Source organism: Schistocerca gregaria, chromosome 1 (assembly GCF_023897955.1).
Source record: "Schistocerca gregaria isolate iqSchGreg1 chromosome 1, iqSchGreg1.2, whole genome shotgun sequence".
NCBI lineage: Eukaryota > Metazoa > Arthropoda > Insecta > Orthoptera > Acrididae > Schistocerca > Schistocerca gregaria.
Window position 1 is genome coordinate 393,454,327 of NC_064920.1, and position 13,173 is coordinate 393,467,499.

A 13,173-nucleotide genomic window follows, 5' to 3' on the forward strand; every position below is an offset into this window, starting at 1 on the left:
TATGAGGATTATCGAGGTGTAATGCAATGGCACAGATGGGTAGACAGTTCTGGAATTTGCAGAGACTATCCATGCTATGCTGATTCAAGGTACCAAACTACCACTGCTTTACTTTAATAACAGTCATCATTAGCTGGATTATAACACTGATATGACTTTTGCCTGTGAAAGAATTGCTCAACAGGCTGTGAATAGCATCAAGAACCCTGCATCTCATATGCAACACAGACTCATCATGTTCCAGTTAATCACAGGAAATGCCCTATGCTTGCATCTTTCTGCCACATCACTGAGGAAGCAATAAAGAATAGTTACAATCTGTCCTACCGTTGTTCACACCTACTCCCTCCCCTGGCTGCACACTGTGGATATCTCACAATTTGAAACTGAATGCAGTCTAACATTCTGTTATTTCAATATAGTTCTCTGTTTTAGGTAAACCCCTTTGGTGAAGAGATGTACTGGAATCACATTTCACTGGAAACAGAATTAGTAGGAGATAAATGAAATTGTTTAATTTCAACCCTTGAAGTGTTGGAGATGACCAAAAACAGTAGAAAAGCTACCAGACTATTCACAAGACTTAATTATAGCTTTGCAATTGCTCTTGAGCACATTCACTTGTCTCCAGATATTCTTACTCATCAGTTCATGTTTAAATCAAAAATCTCAGGCCCCACAGTGAAAAATAAGACTGACAAAAAGGCATGGAAACAAGACATCACAGTTAGCATCGCCGTGGATGAACTTGAAAAAGTCATTTAAAAACAAAAAAAAAGGTAAAACATCGAATGTCAGACATAGCTGATATAGGAGAGAAAGAAGTTAAATATTTTGGGACCAAAAATAGCTTTCATTTGTTTTCTCATACTGATTTCCCATTAACTGACAAACTTGGTCCTAACATCTCTCACCGAGGTCGTTTTCCACTCATTTTCATGATTGGCTGAAGTAACTTGAAGAGAAACACCTGTCAACCTCCTCAATATAATATACAAAGCACCTGTCTCATTTGCATCAAGAAATCATGTATGCTGCTCAAGACGGTGAGATACACTAATGTTCTTGGGTGAAGGTAAAAAGACATGAGAACTGAGTACAGCTACAAATAAATTTGTGCCCATTATGATTTGTGTTGATGCTTGAATATAACCTATAGACTGCCATAATGTAATCTTTTTCAAATGAGGTAGTCAGTCTTCTCAGTGAAAGCAATGTAAAGTCAAATGACAGTTATGCTCACCACCAACATTAATGATTTCTCCTCTAATGCCATTTAACGATTAGTTTGGTTTTATTAATTCAGTGTGTGTACAGTTATTATGAATAATTAAACCTAAGCCTCTGTCAACTAGAGAAAAGGTACAGTCCTGAGGCTATAGGTCTAGGGCTAAAATCCAGAGCTGTATGTTGCTTCTGGTAAATTGATAACCTATTACTGTTACTGTCCGAGTTTCTGAACAGTATATATTTGGCTGTAACAAGGTGTTCTACAGCTTCAATGAGCTGAAAAGTGAATAATTAATGATCTGTATGTTATAGAGTAATGATGCAAACTATTGTGCGTTAATTTCTGAGAAACTGAAAATAAAATTTCCATGATACTTTTACAATGCAGTACTGGTAGAAAATAAAATTAAATTTGTTCCATGAGGCTGCAATACATATTTATAATGCAGTTTAGTTGAACACATACTAACAGATTGTAAGTTACAGTTTTTCATGAATTTAAGTAATTACTGTACATAATACTACTCAAAACAGTTTGCTTCACACCTTATCTTGACTGTTTTAGTAGCATTTTTTCAAGTGTAATTAATTCTTTATACAACTTGTTTAATAAATACATTTTACATATTAAACATTGCTCACTTTACAGTTAAACCATGTAATGCTTTTGCAAAAAAAAAAAAAAAAAAAAAAAAAAAAACATTAAGAACATTATGACAATGATGTCTGTTTCAGTTTGTGTCAATTTAAATAATCTGACTTAATGAAAGTAGTCCCCAATTTGAGTTGCTAATGATGCAAATAGGACAGATTCCTTTTTGAGATAATTCAATTAATTGTACAGATAACTCCACAGAAAATATTACCATCTTCTATGCAACTAAAGTTAAAGTTGCTTCACAGGTTCTATATGTTAAACTAAGTTAAGTAATCAACTTGGTGCACTCCCACTTCCACTTTTCTGAATTATGTTCACTAATCACTTGTTTTGTCTATATATTAAAAAAAAAGACAGAATTGTGCTATCTGCTGGATTACAATCCAATGTGCCTTTACTAAGTTGAGGTGGCTTATTACGTCTGCTGATGCGATTTGCCAGCAGATGTGACACCAACCATTTTTTGCATCTTACCCTTTGGTTTTTACTTTTACTGTTAGCTCACACTCCATGAACTTTTCTAGCAGTGTAATATGATTTTGCAGATCTGTTCCCGCTTGTAGCTAATTTATAGACTTCTTAGCAAAGCCTTAAAATAACTACTGAAAGCCGAGATTCTGGCAGCCACCAATGTTTTATAATACTAGGCAAATCCTAAGCTATCACTGCCATCTGAATGGCTTCTTATAAAAATGTTTTGTTATATCATCTATCTTTATGATATAACTATATCTTCATTACAGAAGTATGTGGATAAAAGTATAGTAATACAATTACATGTACGAAAACATGTTTTTGCCATAAATATTTTCATTGTTTCTACTGTATTACAAACATACAGTGTCAGGTGGAGTCGGTGTACTCTGTAGATGAGTTGAATGAAGTTTACCTTCAGGCCAGAGTCAATAGTCCACAGGGCTGATTGGAAAAAAACTGTGGGTAGTAGCACTAGAGAGAAATGATGTGAGCTGCTCATTGAATTGTTACTACTGCAGGAATAGTTACCATTTGCTAATGTTGCAGAAAATGTTTGGCAACTCTCTGAATGCTGCTTACTTCCAGTACTGGAGCTGAATTACCCTACTAAGTTCACTAAATGTTTATTTATAATTTGAAGAAATATTCTGAAAATTTCTTGTAATAATAACAGCAAGTTAGAAAATGCAAGTTTTCAGTTGCAAGGAAGTTATTTGAAAAACGAATTACAGTTTTTCTCAGCTTTTACTTAGTGAAAAATCTGCTTCTTTCTGCCTCAGCCACTACTACAGCAATGAGAGAATGTTCACAGTACTGGTGACCCAATAGTTTGTTCTACTGCAACTATAGCTATAGATTCACATCTTGCAGGAAAAGTAGTATATTTGAAGTCAGATACTTTTCATCCAAGTTTAATGTAATAGATAATGACCACAATGAAACAAATAAATGTAATCCTAAGAAAACCTTGGATTTCATCCTGCAGTACTGTGTAGACCAAAAAATAGTTTGTATATAATCAACAGATAACTAACAGAATTTGCTAAACTTTATTATTACGAAATCATTATTTATTAGTTCATAGATGTGTTCTGTCACACATTTTCAATTCTTTTTGGAGGGTAAAGCTGAAAGAATGCAAGCATCAGATGTCGGCTACATGGCATGTCCTTATTTAAATTAAACATTCATCATAAGAGCAACAGCAGAATATCCATAAAAAAAGCTTGACAAGAAGTCGCTACTATGAATATAATTTTATAAAAATATCTTATGATTTATCATGGTGTTGACAAATCAGTTCACGTCGGAGCTTGTTACCCAGCTGCTGAGTGAATGCTTGAGCTACCAGAAAGCTACAAATGCTCAGTCTGAACAGCCTAGAACAGCTAACAGCTGTTTCAGCTCCATTAAGTTAATTCAAGATATAAGACAATTTTTCATGACAATGGGGTGTCTTTGTATAAGATTATGGAAAGGTCTTTCTTTTGGGAAAACCTCTAAACATATGTCAAAGCCCCAGAGTTACCGACTGAGAATTCCTCTTGTGATGTATGATATTGAAGGAATACCCTGGCAAGTTTGATTCAGTATCTTATGGGAAATATCATGGTTCCCTGTTTACTGCAGAGGCCCAGCCCAATTTTGAGATTTAGTATTGAACAGGTGAAGCTCCACACTCACATCTGCGTATCATACAATATTTTACTACACTTTAAACGAACACCACAACTATATTGCTCTCTTCACAAACAGGTCCAAACAGGAAGCTCTGTTGGCTGCTCTGTTGTTTTCCCTGACTACTGAGTCCTAAAGATACAGTTATGTCAATAGTTCAGTGTGTGAAATGCAGAATTGTATGCGCCCTTGAGAGCACTTGAGAATATGAGAAGTGTTGTTACTGTTCACTTCCTCATCTGTTCTAAGTTCCTGAGTGCCCTTAACTTTTGCAACACTTGTACCCAGCAGATAAAGTGGTCTGCAACACCCAGAATGCCTTCTCAATTTACAGTTCTGGGAGAGGTCTTGTGTTTCTGCTACCCACCATGGCACACTGGAATTAAGGGAAACAGAATGGCAGTCAAAGTGACGTGCTGTGATGATCATTAATACAGTGACCCATCCCCTTAAATGCTATCACTTCACTGTTAGATGTATGGCCTTATGAAGATGGGAAGAAAAATGGTTGTCAGTGCTGTTGCAGATGCAGTATGATTTGCCAGAGCCATAAGCTGAACACAATGGTCTTCCCTCACAGCAGTGGCATACTTAACAGTAGGCCTTAATTTATCAACAAATTAGGTCATCTTTACAACTATTATGAATTTCTTCTATACTATAGAAAGTACTTAGTTTTAGTTTTTAAAATATCCAGTGAAACAAGTTGAGCCTGTATAGATAATGTGTTGAATAATTTTACACAGCTAGATTGGGTTTTCTTAAGCCTGGTTGTGGGTATATCAATCATATTTGTTTGTCGAAATATTGTGTTGATGAACAGATTTCCTTAGAGTGTAATGGTTTAAGTTTTCTTTTATGGTTAACAGGCAACAATATATGTAAAGAGATGAGGCTGTGAGAATTTTTAAGTCATTAAAATAAAGTCTACATGAGGTCTTGTTGTCAGTGATCCCATAAAGACGTCTAATTGCTTTTTTCTGCCAAGTGAAAATTTTTTTGGCTCCTGGGGAGTTACCCCATAAAAGAATGCCACATTGTAGATGGTAGAGAAACAAGGTGTAGTATGAATGAAGTAATACATCTTGTGTAACACATTTGTGTAGTTTAGCTAGTAGGTAGATAACTCATGATAACTTTTGACATACATAATCTGTACGTGTCTACCACGTTAATTTCGAGTCAACGTGTATTCCTAGTAGTTTAACAGATGATAACCCAGTGTTACTGTTTGATAGACTGAAGATTACCTTGACAGTCTTTTCGTGGTTCACAGTTAACTCATTAGCTTTAAACCACATATTAGATATTTTGAGACATTCTTCACTTTCCTCCTTCAATTTGTTTGTATCCTTTCCGGAATTAGCTAATGTTGTGTCATCAGCATAAGGGATAGATTTACGGGGTAAGTTACTCGGAAAGTCATTTACAAATAATATAAATAGTAGAGGAGGAAGCACTGGGCCCTGAGGGACACCTCGTTTTATACTTAGTCTGTGACTTTTGGCCATTTCGCTTTACAATTTGTTTTCTAATGCTGAGGTATGATTCAGTTAGTGAGAGTTCCAAGTGTTTGATTCCATAGCAACACAGTTTATATCATAATAATAATTTGTGGTTAACTGAGTCAAAAGCGTTACTCAAGTCAATTCGAATGGCTTCAGCAGATAATTCTGACTCGAAAGACCTTAGTACAAAGGAGATGAGGTTTTCAACTGCTTTGACTGTTGATAAGTTTGACCTAAATCCATACTGAGGATCATTTAATTGTCTGATAGGTGTGTGCACATGTGCTGCAGTATGCAATATTCTATTATTTTTTAGAGAAAAGGCACAAGTGAAATTGGTCTATAATTATTGATACAGGACTTGTCACCCTTTTTGTAAAATGGTATGACAACTGTCTTTTTGAGACATTCTGGAAAGCGTCCACTAGAGAGCATCCATTTATCAGTATGCAGAGGATATGATATGAGAACTACAATTTTTTTAATTACAAAGTTTGACAGGCCATAAACAGTTTCAGATGTGGAGTATCCTAATTTTGAGGTTGCTTTAATTATATCAATTACTTGTAATTCTCTCCCATTTTTAATCATTTCATGCTTAATAATAAATAATATTCTCTTTGCTTTGTTTTTGGAACTTTAAATTTTTTATACATAAATGATCTTCCTCTCTCTATGGAATATTGTGGATTCACCATTTTTGCAGATGGCACTACACTACTTATTGATAATTCAGTAGATAAACTTGAGGTAAAGGCAAATAAGGTTCTAAATGAAACGGTGAACTGGTTCAACATTAATGGTCTTATTTTAAATTACTGTAAAACAAACTACATTCAGTTCCACAAAACATCCAAAGATGAGCAAATATTTGTAAATATAGGTAAGCAGACACTAACCAGGGTAGATTTCGCAAAATACCTAGGCTTGCATATTGATAGCAAACTGAATTGGTCAAACCACATCGTGGATCTGTCCAAAAGACTAAGTTCAGCAACATACGCATTGCGCATTGTTTCTTCTTATAGAAATTTGGAAACCATAAAGTCAGCATATTATGGTTACTTGCATGCAATTATGGCATTTGGAATTATATTTTGGGGCAATCAGCCACTGGCTAAAAAAGTACTGTGTGTACAAAAAAGAGCCATAAGGATCATGTGTGGAGTCCATCCTAGAGCCACATGCAGGAATCGTTTTAAGAAGCTTGAAATACTTACATCCACTGTGCAATATATATTCTCATTGATGTGCTTCATAAGGAAAGAAAAATCCACCTTTAAGCTGAATAGTGCATATCACAGTCACAATACTAGAAGGAAACATGATATCCACTATGAACAGCCAAATCTATGTATGGTGCAGAAAGGAGTCCATTTCAGTGGCTGCAAGATTTTTAATGCCCTCCCTTCAAGAATTAAGTGTTTGGTAGATCATGATCTCTTGTTTAAAAAAAAAAACCTTACGGCAGTTCCTATTGCAAGGACCATTTTATACATTAGAAGAGTTCAGGAACATCTCTTGTATCGTAAATTGCAAATGTATGCCCAAATTTGTATTTGTAATACCGAATATTTTTATTGTAAACATATATTTTGGAATATTTATTTCTCTGTAACACTTATTATTTTGTAATCTGTATCTATCTCTAAAATATATTTTTGTAGTGGGACCTAAGTTACTGTTTACTGTTTTTTGTTTTGTAATCTCTACCTATTTCTAAAATGTATTTTTTGTAGTGAGACCTAAGTTACTGTTTTTGTTTTGTTTTATTTATTACCATATATTCTGGCCAAGAGCTTGTAAAATTGACACATTCCATATCCTGTGATAGTGTCACAACATGGATCACCAGAACAAGAGATAAATAAATAAATAAATGAAATAAATAAATAAAATACATACTATGTGGATTCTACCATGTAGGTAAATGGTGAAAAATTTGTAGTACTGCATTAAATCCCCCTTTAATTCATAATTAGAACTAGCCTTCTATATTAAATAAAACTCATTCTCTCTACCTAGCACAAGATACTTTAACCACAGATGTTAGCCACCCTTTCCTTTGGCTTCGATTATAATTGTTTCCAAATCATTTTAATGGGAGGCTTGATTGATAGTATTGTTAGAAGGAAAGAATTAAATTATCATCTTCTGTGTGTCCTTGGTAAACTTCTTTCCATTGTTCATCTTATAAATTCTCTCTGGATAGTGCAACCATACCAACATTTATGATTCTATAAAATTTTATGGTTAATTTATCATTAAACCTTATTGACAAGGATGCTTTATTGATGCCATTTGCTCATTGTGGTCAGATAAACCATTTATTTACTTATTTATATACATTTATGTTTGATTGTTATCAAATGATAATATCTGCAAATGCAAAATTTTTGTACAATGGTTAATACATAATATCATATTTGCATACAAGGGTAATAAAAATATGATCGATATAAATTATAAATGTAAGTAAACAGAACTGTTTTAAAAAATATGGCTTTTTTTATTTACAAATGCTTACTGCTGCTTTCAACTTATGGTTTTTGCTGTCCAATGGAGGTTATTTACTACTCTGCTGACTTTTATGTATTTTGTCTCCTCTCCCTATTTACAGAACTCTACGTAAAATCGCAGTCTCTGCTGTCAAGTACAATTTTCTTTCATAGTACAAATTTTTAAGGAGCTTTTAACACAGTCAATGAGTATAGACATTTACTTATAAGAAATGCTTTTAATTTTGTTTTAACTGAGTTCCCAGTTTCTGTAAAATATACTGTTATGTAGTCAATTAGGTAGAAATAATGATCAGAGATGTGAAATGCCATGTTACTGATCTGCGTACTCTCCTCATCACATTTGCTGATAATTTTAATTTAGTCTACTGGAGGAAGATTGTTCTTCTGATGCCTTTGCTGTGTGCACAACTCATGTTGCACACCACAGATGGCTGGCCCACACAGATGCCATTGGCAAAATATTTAAAGTGTATTGCACCAGTGGCCTACTGCTGTGGCACATATCCATGTATTACATACAAGATTATAGCACTCCTCCCCTCTTGGGGAAAGGATGCTCTGCTAATGTAGGCATTGGAGCAGTTTTGAAACATCCATAACCTCTGTGGTGGACACTGCAGGTGATGAAGGTAAAGGCAGAAGGGGATTCCATGCCGGAACTGGTGAGTAAGGACAGAAGTGATGTGGCTGTGGACCTGTGTGGCAGCCATTCTCCCTCAAAGTACCATAACAGAGGACCTGTGACAAGGGTGCTGGTAGCATCTCAACTTATCATTTCTCAATATGGTGGAACTGCACCAAAGGAGCACTGGTGTTGAAAGGTCCGATTGTACCATCCAGTTGATGGCACACTTGCCGGTGGCAATGCAGTATCACAGAAGGCCCAGTATAAGGATCTGAGGCACTGGACTCCAGAGGATGGGCAGGAGATGATGACATCCACAAGGTAGGCAGATCCACCCTGTAGCAGGAATGCTCCTTGAGGCCGAGACAGGCACTGAGGAAGAAGGCAGCAGCAGTTCTTGTCAGCAGACCTGCAGCCCTTGCTGTGTCATGAGAATGCTGATGGTCATGGTTGTTCGACAGCAGCCCATCACTGGTGCGCACCAGGCATAGGTGGTGGCTTTGGCAGCTGTGGACTGTGACCAGAATTCACTTCAGTTAGTGGCCAAACATACAAGCCCAGACTGTGGAGCTGGGAGAAAACTGTGACAGGAGCCGCAGTGGCAGGAACTGGTGGGCTGCATGAGCAGATGCAGGAGGTTATTTGGGTTACAATCATGAATCATCTCATCTTTGCTCTGATCCCCCACTGGTCTAAACCTGACTGTGAGTCAAGATGTCAGCTGTGGTGGAGTCTGTGACATAGTTCTTCATTTGAACCTTGAACATGCGGAGGAGACATTCTGGCTCACTGTTAGATTGGGGGTGAAAAGGAGGAGCAGTCACTTGTCAAATGCCTTGGTCAGTACAACAATCATGGAAGGTTTGAGACACAAATAGTGGATTGTTATTCATCACAAGTGTATAAGGCAATACTTCAATAGAAATGTTTTTTGAGAGAGTCTAAATCATAAGCACAATTGACATTGAAGGACAGTGATTAACATACAGAAATTTAGAGAAAGCATCAACAACCACCAACTAGGAAGAATATAGGAAGGGTCCTGCAAAATCAAAATGGGCGAATTCCCATGGATGCTGCAGTGCAGGCCATGAGAGAGTGTCATCTGCAGCAGCACCTGTTGGGTAGCATACAAAGCAGGCTGCGACAAGATGTACTATGTCACTGTCAATGCCAGTCCAAAAAGTGTGCCGATGGGCCAATAACTTGGTACACAAGACCACCCAATGTTCTTGATGTAGGAGTTGAAGCACATCCTGACATAGTGGTCACAACCCTAGGCAACTGCACTCCTGTAGCCAAGAGAACAACACTATCAAATACTGGAAAACAGTGATGAAGGGCAGACCAGTTATGCCTGGAGGGTTGTCCAGCCAACTATGCTGAACAAGGTGAACAATTTGATGCAAAACTGTATTGGCAGTGAGAACAGCTGCAGTCTGGGAGCCTATAATAGGAAACCCTTCCAGTGTATGGTGTAACTCAACATCTAAGTGAAAACAAAGGAGTTCATATTGATCAAAAGTAGAATCTGGCTCCATCAGGAGTCAGCACAGTGCACTAGCACTGGTATGTTGCACAGTAGGGTGAAAATGTATTTCACAGTTTGAGGTGAGAAAGAAACAAGGCCCAACAGTGGAGGTGATGTTCTACCTCATAAGGCAACAAAGCAGGAGGATTAAACAATGAAATCAGCGGCTTGTGGTCATAATAAGGGGGAACTTAGACTCAGACAAGAGCACATGAAACTTCCTGACCAAAAGCTGGATCTGACCCCTTTATAAGCCATAACAGTGCATTGGTATCGACATGTTGTGCATTAGGCCAAAAATGTATTTCATAGTTGTAGCGAGACAGAGACAAGGCCCAACATTGGAGACAATGTCTTGCTTTGTTAGCAACAAAGCAAAAAGATGAAACAGCAAAACCAGGGGCGATAGTAAGGCCTTTCTTTTCAACAAGGGAGTAGTGCTGTTGAGCAGAGTTGAGCATTTTTGACACATAATATATCAGATGTTCGGAACCATCATCATATCGATGTGCTATAATGGCACTGAGTCCATACTGAAAACTGTCCGCAGCCGAAACCAGATGGTAGTCAGGATGGAAAGTAGCCAAACAAGGAGCAGAATGTAATTTATATTTCATAAGTGTGAACTTGCACTTGCAAGCTGGTGTCTGCTGAAAAGGAATGTGCTTATGGAGCAACTTGTGGAGGAGATGGGTAAGTGCAGCCAAGCCCAGAATAAATTTATGAGAGTAAACAATTTTACTGAAAAATGCTTGGAGTTCTTTGACATTTGTAGGGTGAGGCAGAGCTGTGACTGTGGTGACATGATGGCATGAAGTTTTAATACCATTCTGAGAAACCTCAAACCCCAAATACACAATGGATGGCTGAAAACAGTGTGACTTGGTAAAGTTACATTTCACCCCTGCAGTATGTAAGGCAATGAACAGGATGCATGAATTATGTAAATGCTTTTCCATGGGAACACCCATCATGACAATGTCATTGAAGTACCTGCTGCAGCCTGGAACAAACATTGTCAGTTGTTTCAAAAATTACTGAAAAATCACTGCAGCAGTAGCCACAGTGAATGGGAGGTGCTGAAATTGGTATGACCCGAAGGGCGTGTTAATCAAAAGCAGCTGTTGAAAATCCTCATCCAGTGGAACTTGTAAACAGGTTTCAGATAAGTTAATTTTGTAGAAAACCTCGCTCCTGGTGAGCTTAGCCAATAACTCAGCTGACCAAAGCAAAGGGTAAGTGTTAATGGTATGTTGAGTGTTAACTGAAACTTCGAGGTCACCACAGAGGTGAGGGCATGTAGACAACTCACTCAATGTAATAGGCTGTACAACCCTCCATTAATGTCATCCTGTCCAATTATAATTTCACTTGATCATGAAAAGCCACTGGAACAGGATGGACACAGAAAATGCAGAACCATGTTGTAGGTTTCAGGGTAATGTGGGCCACAAAATTAGTGCCCACTTGTAGTCTGAGCACTTGATCCATCACTTGCATTTCGGTAAACAGCTTGTTATGATTCATAAGCACTAGAGATATACAATTAAAATCTATATCAAATCTACAGGAAGGGGCTGGAAATGACACACGGGCATTATATGTCTTTTTTTCCTACAGTTGTTGCAAGTTGCCCAGCACTTAGGGTGTGCACTCCTTCCATGTTGGAAAAAACAAGTACTGGCAAGACTGGAGTGTGGAGCACGGTCATTGCTGTGGTTGTTAGAGTTGTTATTTGCCACATCACTGTCCAGTACAGTGCAGAGGCCATATTTGTGTAGCTGCCATATCATATCCCCCCCTCACACTTACACTATCTCCCCCTCCCTGAGAACTGAATGATGCCCAAAGATCAGGAACAGGAGGCAGCATGGTGATATTACACTGAGCTTCAATCTGCTCACCATCAGTATGAGATACTTTTAAAAAATTGAGGAATATTTAACACTTCAGCCAAAGATGGATTCTTGCACTGTGGTGCACATTGACACACTGCCTTGTCAGAAGCCAACTGGATGATGGCATCACAGACCATAGAATTAGCATAGGAATCATGATGAGTATCGGTAACAAACTGACATTTGCAACTGAGGCCCTGGAGTTTGGTTGCCCAAGCCCAGTAGGACTGGTGGGGCTGTTTCTGACAATGACAGAACTCTACAAGTGCTGAAGAGACATACCTGCATTTACAGTGATAACTGGACAAAGCTTACACATTGCATCAAACAAAAGTGACACAGGTTCTTTTAACAGGGCTAACTGGCAAAACAACTTGTTGATCTGAGGAGAAATAAAAAAAAAAGAAACAAACCCTTACACATGTTTGCATCATTGGCACCACAAGTGAGGAAGTGTTGCCAAAGCTGCCTCCCAGTCCTTGGCTCCTTCACCATAAAGGGAAAAGAGTGATGGGTACGCCAACAGCAGGGAAGCCTGCATAGTCAGTGCCACTGACAAGTTTGTGATAGCAACTCTAAGAGTCTGCTGCAACTTGAGGAGAGATTGGAGCATTGCCTCCATGGACTGAAGAACCAAAGGAACAACCAAACAGACTAAGCACACAGAAGTGAACACCACACTTTTAACTAATAGCATCATTTGTAAGACACAAACAGGTGTGTAGAAAGACTATTCAAATGACACATATTCTTTCATTACCTCTAAGTGTGTTATAATAATGTGAGAATTCCTGCCAGGAGAGGGCACTTACCAAAGAGCTTAGCAGGAGAGAAATGTGTGATCAATGAGAATGTCCGGCTTGATTAAAGAAACTTTCAATTCTGCATCTTTTGCAAGAATGACTAAAATGCCTTAATTTTTAAACAATTTTGGGAGTTGCTCAATGATGCCAAAATATGAGAGTTGGTGAATAGTCCTCATGGTTGTAGCATGCCCTGTATGGCAGATATGATGTTTAAAAGTGTTTCATTTTTCTGTAGTTGTGA